The sequence below is a fragment of the Panthera leo genome, chromosome D4, assembly GCF_018350215.1.
Source record: "Panthera leo isolate Ple1 chromosome D4, P.leo_Ple1_pat1.1, whole genome shotgun sequence".
Taxonomy (NCBI): domain Eukaryota; kingdom Metazoa; phylum Chordata; class Mammalia; order Carnivora; family Felidae; genus Panthera; species Panthera leo.
The window spans coordinates 33182635-33196925 of NC_056691.1; the positions used below are offsets into that span (position 1 = coordinate 33182635).

The window sequence follows — 14291 nt, forward strand, 5'->3', positions numbered from 1 at the left end:
TAGCTTAACCTCAGTGAAGGGCAGTTTATAGAAGTCTGCTCATATGTGGGCTATTCAATGAGCTCAACTAATCCAATCAAAGGACCAAAAAGACTACTTCTTCTTTTATTCTTTTTACTAGAAAAAAATCATGGAAGCAGGAGAATGGAAGTGACCCCTTTCTGGTTTCCCACATCTTAGCGTGTTTCAAGTTTGTGGTTACCACATATAGTAGGTTGAACTGTACAAGTTCTAACTCCAGTACCTGTGACTGTGGTCTTATTTGGAGACAGAATTGTTTATATAGTTAACTAAGATGGGTTCATGCTGGATTAGAGTGAGCCCTAAATCCAATGACTGGAACTTTTATAAAAGAAAGAAGATGGAGATTTGGACACAGGGACAGACTACATGAAGATGGAGTCAGGGATTATTAGTGATGCAAGATATAAGCTACAGAATACCAAGGATTGCTGACAACAACCAGAAACTAGGAGACAGTCAAGGAAGGATGCTTCTCTAGAACATTCAGAAGAAGCACAGACCTACTGACACCTTGATTTTGGATTTCTACCCTCAGACCTAGGAGAGAATAAATTTCTATTGGTTTAAACTACTTGGTTTGTGGTATTTGTTATGGTAGCCCTTGGGAAGATAATCTACCACATTTCTTGTCCCTCTCCATTATATCCTCTGTATAGCCACCATCTATTTCAGACTTTTGTCTCCATCACTTGAACTGTTGTGGTGGGATTTTCTCTGCTGTGGCTGCAAAGTATTCTTTCCTTTTGCAGTGTATCCTTCCCACCACTGCCAAAATCATTTTTCAGAAATCCAGGTCCAACTATGCCATACCTCTACTGTTCCAAGTTTTCAGTCACCCCTCAACATTTGACATGCCCATCTGTGGACTCAAAACTCCCCATGAGAAGGGTCTAACTCACCTGCACATTATTGTGGTCTCCCATGTCTTTGTCATCTCAGTCCTATGAATCGATGGTTAATACTCACAGTTACTATTATTTCTTAAATATGAATTCAGCCTAAATGGAAGTTTTGCATGCTGTTTCTTTTAACGTTTTATCTATTTTTGAGACAGAGAGAGACAGAGCATGAATGGGGGAGGGGCAGAGAGAGAGGGAGACACAGAATCGGAAGCAGGCTCCAGGCTCTGAGCCATCAGCCCAGAGCCCGACGCGGGGCTTAAACTCACCGACCGCGAGATCATGACCTGAGCTGAAGTCGGACGCTTAACCGACTGAGCCACCCAGACACCCCTTGCATGCTGTTTCTATCTATGCCTCTCATTTTTCTTCCTTGTTACTTTCCCATATTTACATACTACAATCTTGCTGAAGATGTCACCATCTCCTTCTCTTTCAACTCTGAGGCCCATGGTTGTCCTTCCTGCTTCACAAATGCTATTTCCTCATAGCCTTTCCCAGTTGTACTAATTTGGTGGTCCCTTCCCACTAATGACACTCTCATAATTTCCCCCTCCATTAATAATAATTAAAATTTACTGAATTCTTCCCGTGTACCAACCACTGTGCTAAGAACTTAACTTACATAGATTATTACACTTCATCCTCACAACAATCCTACTTGTTAATTTTACAGGAAAAAGAATTAAGGTTAGAATTAGTAAGTGTCTTAGTGGAGATCACATCTTGCTGTAGTTGGCTTAATCTCTGGGCTACTGAAATGTCAGTCCCATGCTGCTCATTATTACACAATACCACCTCTGTGATAGCTTTCTTGCTCTTTAGTTATTGTGATATTTTGGCTCTTCTTGTCTCATATTCTCTACTAAATTTTCAGCCCCTTAAGAGTGGGGTCTACATCTAATTTATGTAGATGTATCAAGCCTCTACAGGGCTTGATGTAGTGTGGAAGACTCTGGATTAGGAGGTAAGACATATCAGTTTTAGATGAAGCTCTGCCATGAAGCAATGGTATGACTTTGACCAATCATATCACCTCTGTAGATATCTCTGTGGGCCACTCTGCAAGATTCAATAATTATCATGGCTCAGAGCTTGGGCTGTATTAGGAGAGCAATATACATTGATTTAACTTAATTAAGAGCATGTCTAGTCATGAATGAGACCTTTAGAAAAACTTCAAGGCAAGAGCCCTTGGATGAAATGCTCATTTGACTAATTGTTCTTTTGTCTAAAAACATTGCTTAAAGCTTAAACTGAACACTTTCATGAAAGATCCCCTTAAAACAGAGATGAATTATTTGCTAAAGGCAAGCCTGCTTAGTTTTTTCTATTGTCACCTTAAATCAGATGGATTTTCTATTTGTAACAAGTCTTAATTTATTAAACAGCTCACAACATACAATGTAAGGCATAATATTTAGTAGTAGATTTTAAAGCCATTTTTAAGGCATCTAGGGTAGTATCAAGATGTTTAAAGATAATATTTAAATTGAAACATTAAAAACAAAAAGATTTCTCAGCTCTTCAACCATCAAAACATTTGGCATCGCTTTCTTTCCTAGGCCCCAAATAGCCATGTAATCATCGCTCTGTGTTTTACATGCAATTCTACAGCTAAGTACATCATTATTTAGACTCCACAGATTATATGGTAATCATGGATTTACTGTAAACCCAATTTAATTTCTACAGAATTACTGACTTTAAGGTTGCAAAACAATATTGTTTACAAGGCAGTATAATAGCACTCAGAATGAATGCTGATTAGAACTAATAAACAAAGGAATGCATAGCTTTCAGGACTAAGCCTAAATAGTTATAGTGATCGATATGGCAATCAACACTTTTTAAGAGCATACCTGTTGAGCACCTGCTATGCAGTCTCTGTACAATTTTACTAAGGATATGGACAAGAAGAAAAGAGTATTTCATTATAAAATTCAAGAATAATCTTTATAATTGGTCAGCTCATTGTCTATTCGCTCGTTCTAACTAATGACACTGATCCTGTGCTTGAGTTCTTGGTTGGGTTAGTATTTGAAGAATTTCCTTAAAACCTAAATGTTGCAAGTTTAATCCATTACACCCTAACCTTTCTCTCACTATTATTTGCCTATGACCAAATAAATGTGTCTGAATTTAGATGCACAGGTGGGAACATGAATGAATAAATTAATACTCGTCAACTCAACAAACTTTGGGATGTATTGGACAGGAGTAAGGATATGGTTTAAAGTTAGTGGTGTTTATTGGTCATAATCTCTGGTGCATAAATTTTAATTGTTGCACAGAGATGAAAATTAGCTTAAGCAAAAGTCAACCTGTGTTGGCCTTATTTGAGGGTGGGGTAGAAAACATGTGGGGAGGATCCATGCAAACTATAGGTCAAATAAAACTTTAGCAGACTTTTGAGAAATCCAGATTGCAACCTAAAGAAGAAAGGTAGTAGGTCTCAAAAGAAGGTGGTGGGGGGAGGGCAGGGGTACATTCTATAATTTTTCTAATATTTCCTATGATAGGAGTTATATTTGAAAGTATCAAGCTACTAGGAAATGCTGAGACTTTTTAAATTTAATAAGGATTGCATATGGTAAAAAGAAGTTACAAACTGGTCAGAAATGGAAGGGAAGAGGATAAATTAGATCTTTTTTGGAAACAAGTGCCCCCTCAAGCCTTTTCACTCATCAGGCTAAAATATCCCTAGAAATCAATGGCAACAATCCAGCTGCATTTGAGATAGTGAATCAATTCTAAGCCAAAACATCCTTGAGTATGGGTATTCTATTTTTTTTTTCATGCATTTACTCAACCAATATATAATGAGCTTCTACCACATATCAAGCGCTCTGCTAGACACTGGGGATTTAAAAATCAAAAGACAGATGTGATTCCTTCAGTCTTCAGCCTCATGGAGAAGACAGATATCCATTGAGTTATCTGAAAGAAAAATTATAAATGTTGCTTTAGTCAAATTCTTTTAGTTATAAGAGACCAAACAAAACAAAACCCCAAAACCTTGGCTAAATTAGAGAATGATTTGTTCACAGATCAAAATGGCCCAATCTGTTGGTCATGGCTAAAAGCAGAGGGTTTAGAGTATATATTCTGACTTGATCTCATTCTTTCCATTATTCTTCTGTAATGGTTTCCAACTCAGACAGACTTGCTCCTTGTGTTGACAGAATGGCTGCTAGTAGCTCCATTCATGGCTTTTATCTTCTTAGTGTCCTTATAAAAGAAAAAAAAAAAAAAAAGTCTTATTTCTTTCCCTGCAGTTCCACAGAAATCTTGAACCTAATTTGTGTTGTTCAAGATTGGTTTAGTTGCTCATTCCTGAATCAATCATTGTAGCTAACAGGATGCATATGTTTATTGGCTCAGGCCAAGGCTCACCTTGCACTAGGGCAGGGTAAACTCCAATCAAATCATATGAAATGAGAAAAGAAAGGATGATTTCATAAGGAAAATTTGGATGAAGTCCTAGGCAGGCAAAAATGATGGACATCTACCACAAATCTTATGATGGCAAAAAAAAAAAAAAAACAAAAAAACATAGGTCATTCTCCATGCTCTCTCCTCTTTCTCATACGAAGCATCTTTTCAAATATGGTTATATTAAAATAATTTTAAAAGGTATTTTGAGCACCTCTTATAGTGTGTAGTGGTTAAATTTATGTGTCAACTTGGCTGGGCTAAAGGTTACCCAGACAGCTGGTAAAACATTATTTTTGGGTGTGTATGTGAGACTGTTTCTGGAAGAGATTAGCATTTGAATCAGAAGACCAAGAAAAGAAGATGGTCCTCCTCTGGAGGAGGTTACTGAGAGGACTTGACAGCTGCACCTGCACCTGGGCAATTGGAGGTCCTCATCCCTCCCCAGTTCTCGAAATGTGCATTCTGCTTGTCTTCCCTGCACCAGAAACTGCCTTAAGGACTGCACCAGAGCTGTCCTGAGTGAGTACCATGTTGTTGACCCATGTGGACAGTGTATGTGAGTAAACCCAGTTAAGCCCTCTATTTAACTTTTAATATTCTGGCATGTGGGTGCAGAGATCTACTCATCTTGAAGTTGCTCCAGTAAGTTCCCTCTCTGGCTTGTTAAAACTGCTACCTACCAATCTGGAGTGGCCTGCCTCTTTATTCATCTCCTTGCCCTCCATGCAGCAGGGCTAATTTGTAAATTAATACCCTCACTAATATGGATGAACATCATCAAATCTGTTGAGGACCTGAATAGTACAAAAATAAAGAAGAAGGGCAAATTTGTTCTCTGCTTGGGTTGGGGTGCACACCTTTTCTTGCCTTGGGACATCAGTGCTCCTTGTTCTCAGGTCTTCAGATATGGACCAGGACTTTGTACACCATCGATTTCTGGTTCTCATGCTTTTGAGTTTGAATTGGAATTATACCACTGGCCTTCCTTGACCTTCAGCTTACAGACAGCAGATCATGGGATTTCTCAGCCCCTGCAATCATTGAGCCAGTCCTTCATACTAAACCTCTTTCTAGTTATTAATGTATACTCTACTCATTCTGTTTCTCTGGAGAACCCTGACTAATATACAAAATATTATTTTTTAGTTTATTACCCAAGAAATAAGAGCCAAGGATCTTGGTGTCTATTTTCAACATTAGATATGCTCAACTAAACAATCTAAGAAGTTCCAATATATGTATAACATGATACATTAGAATTTAAATGTTTAAGTGCTAAGTAAGGCATGAAGACATTATGGTCTACTATAATAATTAAAAAAGGCAACTTCTATTTGTCCTGTATTTTGTGTTTTAAAAGCATTTTTTGTGTTCTTTCTCAGTTGATTTTAAAATCATCCTTGTCAGTTTGTCGGGGAATATATTTTCATGACCCACATTTTCCACAGGAGACAACAGAGACAGGAAGGGGCACCAAATTCCAAAATAGAGGTTAACAGATGAGAGGGGTATTTCAGTCCTGGATGTAACTTTTCCTCCGGTCTCAGGTGGGTCTATTCTCAGAAGTTCCTTACAGTGGAAGTTCCTGGGTAATCACAAGCACAAGCCAAAGTGGCCTGTCATAAAAAGGCTCTTCTTTTTTACTTTTGAAAGCCCACATTCTAGCTAGCTATGTGCAGTTTTTTTCTATTCCATAATATAACTGTACTTCTTTTAGTGCTAAAGACTTTTTGCCTCTGTCTTTGAGTAACACTGACCCTAGCTTATTCTGTGACTGTGAGTATCCCCATCACACTTCTGACCATGGGCCCATCACCTGAATTCATAGAGCACAGCACAAGGTTGCAGGGATACGGAGACCTGAGATGTGATTCCTGAAACTGTCATTTTAAGGCTTGAGGAATTCTCTCTTTAGGGGACAGAGAATGTTGGGTCACAAAGTAACACTCTTCTTTGTGAACAACAGTGACCAGAGAATTATTCAAGTCTTCCCCACCTCAAAAATTCCTTGAAAAAGAAGCATAGCCTCAGTGAGAAAAAAAAAATATATATATATTTTGCAAGTTTCAGATATTATGCACAGAAAACCCATGTGCTTCTTTGTGTGATCACGTGTTGAGTCCCTTTCACAAAGATATGAATCATACAGAATGGTTCTACAGGTTTTAAGTTTGCTAAAAACAAACACAATTTCATACCTTTCCAAAATACTTTATTGTTTAGCATCTTCCATGACTTTGTATTCACTAAGTACCTTACAGTTTATTCCTTAATCATCACAGAATCCTTGAAACAGTTTGGCCTGATATATTGCTGTTTTATTCTTTTTATGGATGGGGAACCTAAAGGGAAGTCATGTTCAAAGTTACACACAAGGACCAAAGTTAGAACCCATAAGTCTTAATTACAAATATATTCCAATGAGTCTGGCTTCCTCTCTGCATTTAACCTTGGGTCATTTCATAACCTCTTTAAGTCAAGTGAGAAAAAAAAAAAATGTCTGTGTCTGATTTTGCCCACTCTTTATTCTGACCTTGTCACTTAGTAGTCTGGTGATGAAGGGCATGTCACTGAACTTGGACAAGCTTCAGTTTTCTCACTTGTTACAAGGGGAAATTAAGCCATGTTTTGGGTTGTGATTACTTATAACAAATGTAACAAATGGTAATTGTTGCCATTAAGAATCTTCCCAGTCTTCATTCAGCTATTTCTAATCAACATAATTTATCCAATTTTCTCATTTTACTCTGTATTGTTGTTGATGATAACCCCCTCGAGGACACAGGCTTCCCCTTATAAATTGCTTCAAAGAGTGGTTCTCAACCTTAACTGAACCTTAGAGTCAGCTGGGCAGCCTTCTGAAATTATCCACTCCTTTCTTTCACTCCAGAGCTATTAAAGAAAAATAAATAAGGGGTGGGTCTCAAGCATCATACTTTTTAAAATCTCCCCAGATGACTCTACTGTGCAAGCCAGGTTGAAAAATCTCTGCTTTATAGACATGCCTGTCATTCCTACCACCTACTTGTAAAGCCATAGCTCTCTCAATATCCAAGATGTGAGTCTTCAGCAGTTCTGGACCTATTAAAAGGTAAATAAATGCATAAATTAAGACATATACACTAAGTACAACTCCTGTCAAAGATTAAAAAAAAATACTAAACACCTCTGGAATTAGCTCAAGAACCAGAAGGAATGGAAGCCATCCTGAGGACTTGTTTTAACTGAATCTTTGCCACATAGATTCCTCTAGATCTCAAGATTTCCTTATTTGCAATGCTTTTCCAGTAAATAAGATTCTACCATTAAGAGGTGTTTTTAAATTAACAACAACAACAACAAAAATCTATACCCTAAAAAAAAATATGAATGATTTAAGATGGGCTTATGAAAGGGACAGAGAGTGATCTTACATGGGGTAGGGCTGCCTGGAGCCTCAGGCATGCTGGATACCCCCTCCTCCACCACACCTTTCTGAGGTGGAGACTGGCCTGCCACCCCAGTGGGTCTGGAAAGCAGAGCATTGAGCCAAACAGGATTATTCTTAAGAGTTCAGGTAATTGGCCTTAGGGGTTTTAGACTTACTTGGGATCCATTACCCCTTCCTTCTATTCTACTTCTCTCTTTTGGAATGGGAATGTCCTGTGCCTGTCTCAACACTGTATTTTTGTGGAAGCACATAAATTGTCTGGTTCCACAGGTTCACAGCTGAGCAGTTTGCCTCAGGATGAGTCTACCTCACTCTCACCTATATCTCATTTAGAGGATATTTTGGATGATACTTTGGGCTTTAGACTTTATAGTTGATACTGGAACAAGTTAAGAATTTGAGAACTGTTGGGTTGGAATTAATGTAGTTTGCATTTGAAAAGGAAGGGGAAGAAAGTTAGACCAAATGTGTCTCTCCAAAATTCATATGTTGAAATCCTAATCACCAATACTCTCCCTTTGGGAGGTAATTAGGCCATGTGGGTAAGGCCCTCATGAAGGGAATTGGTGCCCTTGCAAGCCTGTCTCTCTCTTTGCCCTGTGAGGAAATGAGAAGGCAACTGTCTGCAAACCAGAAAGAGTGCCCTAATCAGACATTGGATCTGCTGGTGCTTTGATCTTGGACTTCCCAGTCTCCAGAACTATGAGAAATAAATTTCCATTGTTTAAGCAGAAAAAAAATAGTAATCTGGGAATACTGGGCCCTTTGGTGGGATTAGGAGGCCTGTAAATAAAACTTTAGTCTCTACTTTTACTCATTATTTGTTTCATGGGACTTTTCACACTTTGTAAATATCATGCAAGTTTATTTTACATTTACTTATTCCTCATTTCCCTCACCAGTGGATGCTCAATGCCTTACACAGTGCCTGGACACAAATTAGTAGCTAAATATATATTTATTGAATGAATAAATGAGTACATTAATGAATGAAACCAGTGAGCTTGAAGGGTTAATGAATTAGAAGACTCATTTATCTTTTGTCAAGATCCCTCTCACTTCTGAACATACTGAGAAGCAGTCAATCACTGCTCTAAAGCTAGTGAGGAGATGTTCCCTTTGAATCCTTCATCCTTCAGACCCTTGAGGCTGGGGAGCAACTTTCTACAAGTTCAGAAATATCATAAACACCAGGCATTTGTAAGGCATTGTTCCCAGGCCTGAAGGTGGGGAATAAAACAATCAATAAGTCAGGATATCTGCTCAGATTTTTTTAAATGTATTTCAAGAGTCAAGAAAGAATCTGAAAATAGCTTAAACCCAAGGCATAATATGAAACATAGAATAGGGCGTTGAGAAATGCTTTCCTGAGGTTGCTTTAGTTTTGATGATTGTTTATTAATCCTTATTCTGATGATGTACTATCTTGTCATCGATCAGGCTGATATACGGTATGCAACAAAAAGTCTCACTCTTCCCTCTTTTCCTTACCACCCCCCAAAACTAAACCAGGTAGTCTCATGTCCTTCTAGAGTTTCTTTCTGCAAATCCAAGAAAAAAATGCAAATACATGTATTCTTATTTTTCCCCTTTCTTGCTCAAAAGTGGCATATTATATATAATTTTCTTCATAGTGCTGTTTGCAAGGAACAGTGTATCTTAGAAATCTTTGCATTTCAGTACACATAGAACTTTAGAGTTTGCTTTCAAGCTGACTCTTGTAAAATAAGGAGTCTTATAAAAAGCAGGGGAAGGTCATTTCAGAGGAATGGCTTGGAGCAGAATTAGGCCTTGGAGGTTGGGAGAAAGCAATGTCATCCTGTTTAGTGGTCATACAGAGTAGGGGAAGGAAAGTTATTTTAGATAAAGCTAGTGGGAACACCTCACAGGTGCTGCAAATACCCTGGAAGGACATTATAAAATGAACAAGGAAGTGATGGATCATCAGAATTACGCTCTAGGAAGATTAATCTACAGCCAGGTCAACAGTGGGTTGCAGATGGGACGGAGAATAGAGAAAAGAGGCAGAGAGATCAACTAGGAAGCAAAATTGTCTAAATCCAAACCAGGCATTGTGATGAAGAGAATGGAAGGGAAAAGATATAATTATGAGAGACTTCATGGAGATTCATTCTATAGCCATGGTTCTCTCTACCCTTTCTGTCCAGCTCTCATACATTATAAATAAAGTTCAACTGTACTACTTAATCCTGTGGGCATATTTAGTGATATATACAATTCCAAGTGTGTTAACTTCACTTCCATCTATTTCTCTATAATTAAAGGAAAAAAAATCAGAATTCATATGAGTGAGAGTGATGACTTCTCTAGAGTTGATTTGTACCCCCTCTATTGTATATACTAGTTAAGAAGTAAATTACTTATAAACTTTGGCATTTTATTATTATCAATAGTGAATTATTTTGCAGCTGATTGACAGGACAGTTTAACATGTTAATTCAATTGGCACCACTGAATTCCAGAACTTGTAACTAACCCTGAGTGGGGTTTGGGAAAAAAGTATGGGCAGAAGAAAGGAGTTGATGCAAATCTGAGCACCTAGATGCATAAGATGTAATTAATAGAAATGGAAAATGCAACAAGAACAGGGTTTTGTAACAATGAAAGTATAGAACAGTAGGCATAACCAGCTATGCCTGGTTGAGTGATATTTAGGAATGGCGATACTAACATGCTCAGAGTAAAGATATGAATAAGCACATGACTGAGACCCCTTTATTTACTCAGTCTATTCAGCAAAACACAGTGGCTAAAAGAATAATTCCAGAGTCAGACTGCCGGGGTTTAAGTACTATCTCTGCCACTTCCTAGCTTTGTGACACTGTGTAAGCTACTTACAGTTTCTTTACCTCAATTTTCATATCTTTCAAATGGGAAAAGTATAGTAACTGTTTTCTAATTACTGGGAGAAAAAAAATGAGCTAATTTATGCAATGTGCTTAGAACATTCCCCTGCATATAGTAAGTGCTCAATTAGTCACTACTTATGAGAGGAATATTTATTTAGTGTTTACCATGTACTATGCACTGTACAAGAACAGCCTATGCACAGTGCTAAACAAAGCACATTTATTTCCCTCATAGAAGTTTGAGAGGAATGATGATTGATTCTGAAGAAGAAGAAGTGGGAAGTATTTATATTACCATATAGGGAGCTCTCTAATGACTTAATATGTTTAAAGATATATAAAGATGCATGTATAGAGGGAGAGGAGTACACATAATAAAGGCAGATGCATAAAGGAAATAGTCAAAGAAGCTAAAGTCCAGAATAAGGTAAGAGTTGCAAAACTTGCAAAGACAACTGAAAGGACCCTTAGTAACATTTTCAGAGCAAAGCAACTCACCAAATACAGTATAGAACAAATACCAAAGCCAGACAAAGATTCTACAAGCAAAGAAAACTACAGACAAATATCTTATGAATACAGATACAAAAATCCCCAACAAAAAAACTAGGAAATGAAATCCAGCAACAAATTAAAAGGATATTATATAAGGGTGCCTGGGTGCCTCAACGGATTAAGCATCCAACTCTTGATTTGAACTCAGGTCATGATCTTATGGTTCACCGGATCTAGTTCCATGTCAGGGTATGCTGACAGTGCAGAAGCTGCTTAGGTTTTTCTCTCCCTCCCTCTCTCTCTGCCTTTCCCCCCTTCTCTATCTCAAAATGAATAAACATTTTTTTAAAAAGGATATTATACACCATTATTAAGTAGGATTTATTCCAAGAATGCAAGTGTGGTGCACCATAAGAAAATCAAGCAATGTAATAAACTGTAAAAGGAAAAAAAAACCACATGTGATCATCTCAATAAACATGGAGAAAACATTTGAAAAAAAACTCAACACATTTTCATGATAAAAACACTTACCAAACTAAAAATAAAAGGTAATTTCTTTAACATGATAAAGGGCATTTATTAAAACCCGTAGTTGATGTCATATAAAATAGTGAAAGACTGAAAGCTTTTCCCTTAAGATCAGGAACAAGAAAAGTATGACCATTTTCACCACTTATTCAACATTGCACTGAAAGTCCTAGCAAGAGTAATTAGGCAGGAAAAAGAAACAAGAGATGAAACAAAAGAAATTCAAATTGGAAGGAGGAAGTACAACTATTTTCAGATGACATGATTCTGTATATGAAAATTCCAAAGAATACACACACACACACACACACACACACTACTAGAACTAATAAATACATTTAGCAAAGTCGTAGGGTAGAAAGTCAACAGACAAAAATCAGTTGTGTTTCTATACCCCAGCAATGAGCAATTCAAAAAGGAAATTAAGAAAATAATTCAATTTACAATAGCATCCAAAATAATAAAATACATAGGAATAACTTTAAACAAGAAAGTATAAAATTTGCACAATGAGAGCTATAATACATCGGATGAAAGAAATTAAAAAAGACCTAATTAAATTGTAAGACATCCCATGCTCATGGATTGGAAGACATATTATTGTTAAGATGACAGTACTCCTCCAAATAATCCACAGATTCAGTGCAATCCCTACCAAGATTCCAATGGTGGGTTTTTCCCCCCTGAAATGGAAAAGCCAATCCTCAAATTTATATGGAATTGCAAGTAGCCCAGAATAGCTAAAACAATACTGAAAAAGAAAAACAAAGTTGTAGGATTCAGACTTTTCAATTTCAAAACTTACCACAAAGCTAAAAGAGTGTGGTACTCGCATAAGGATAGACATATAGACCAATGAAATAGAATTGAGAATTAAAAAATCAATTTAAATATTTATGGCCAATTCATTTTTTATATGGCACCAATACCATTCAATAGGGGGAGAATAGTCTGTCCCTTTGAAACTGGTACTGGGGCAACTGGATAAAGACATTCAAAAGAATGAATTCGGACATTACTTCATTTACAAAAATTAACTCAACATGGATCAACAACCTAAATATAAGAGGGAAGGAGGAAGGGAAAGGACTAGTCTCAAATTAACAAGGAGTGGAGAGGTGGAGAGCTGTCAGGCCTGTTCAATTGTAAAGCATAAAACTGAGGTTTCTTTTTTTTTCTTTTTTGTTTAAGAGAGAAATGGAAACTGATCATAAGATATTGCCTAGTTTCTTAAAGTTAGTTCAAGTTGTCAAACTCAAGAATTACCTCCCAAGTAACCAAAAGAATTGCCTGATGTGATATGGGACCACTGTTTGTTGTCTCTGAGAAATCATGGACAATGAGAAAGGTGCTGGGACAGTGGGGACAGACAACTACAAAGTTTTCAGAGGGGGAAAATTGTCCCTGGATTCGAGGCTGCTAAACTAGATGGTGTTTCCCAACATAATTTTCTAACAGATATTATATGAGCAGTTTATACAAGGTGACATGAAGGAACCAACATAGACTCCCTACATAGAGATAACAAGTCAAACCATAATTCACATTTTGCATGTAGTTACCAGGCTAGGAAATTAGGGGATCCTATAAAAATGAGGAAGCTAGATTTATGAAGGCATTAAATAGAGACTTATCTTGCTAATAAAATAGAAAACTGTGGATTGGGATAATGGGGTTAACTGGTTTGATTGCTGGTTGAATAATTTCTAGTTTAATTGTTTGCTGAATACCCAAAGGATTGATTAATGGATGTGTACCAGTCTGGAAGGAGACCTCAATGATCACATTCTAGGGCCCTATTGGATTGCTTCTTCCAGTTCAACTTATTTAAATTTAAATCCAAAGAGTATAGAATTCTAGTAAGAGAACTTTGGAAGAATAAAAAGAAAATTTTTAGCTTAGTTGATCAAAAAACTATTAGTGAAGTTACAAATGGGAACGATTTAGTTTGATAACCTTTCTTGTGAAAAATGTGGTCAAGGTCAAGATGCTTTCACTCCTTGCATGTCATTTGAGTGACTGCTATTTGCTAGGCTAGCTGGTGATCACATGCAGATATTGTGGTCACCCCAGGAGCATACAGCAAGCTAGCTACTGCAAAATCCTCCCCCAGATCTTTGTGGTTTGTGTCTTGCTGAAGCCCCAGAACAATGTGGGTCAGTAGTGAGAGACACTTTTTCAAGTAGGCTTCCAGGGATCTAGGCTTTACCATCTCTAAAATCTTGGAGTTCTCCACTGTTTCTGCATCTGGCCAGCAGACAATGGAAGAGAGAGCACATGGAGGACTATGCCTCCTCCTGTTTGGTTAATATCACCCTATGGTCATATCTAACTGCAATAGCACTGTGTGCCTAAGTGAAAATCTGTTTGGGCAGCAACTAGCCAATCCCTGCTACAAACAGGGAAAGACAGACATATAAAAAGACACTTGTAAAACAACATAAAAAATAAAATCAGTATTCGAGATATATAGAAGGTGCTATAAAACACCATGAAGGACCACTGAAGCAGCCTGAGCCAAAGTGGTCAAAGAAGATATCCAAAGGAGATAGTGACCTGTGTAGAGTCTCTGAAGATGAGTTTGAAATAATGAATAGGGGTTAA

The 14291-nt window shown here is 37.4% G+C and overlaps 1 pseudogene; it reads right to left on the reverse strand.

The window, feature by feature from the left end:
• The window catches only part of LOC122204545, a 79845-nt pseudogene that overhangs the window by 10500 nt on the left and 55054 nt on the right, over positions 1 to 14291 (reverse strand).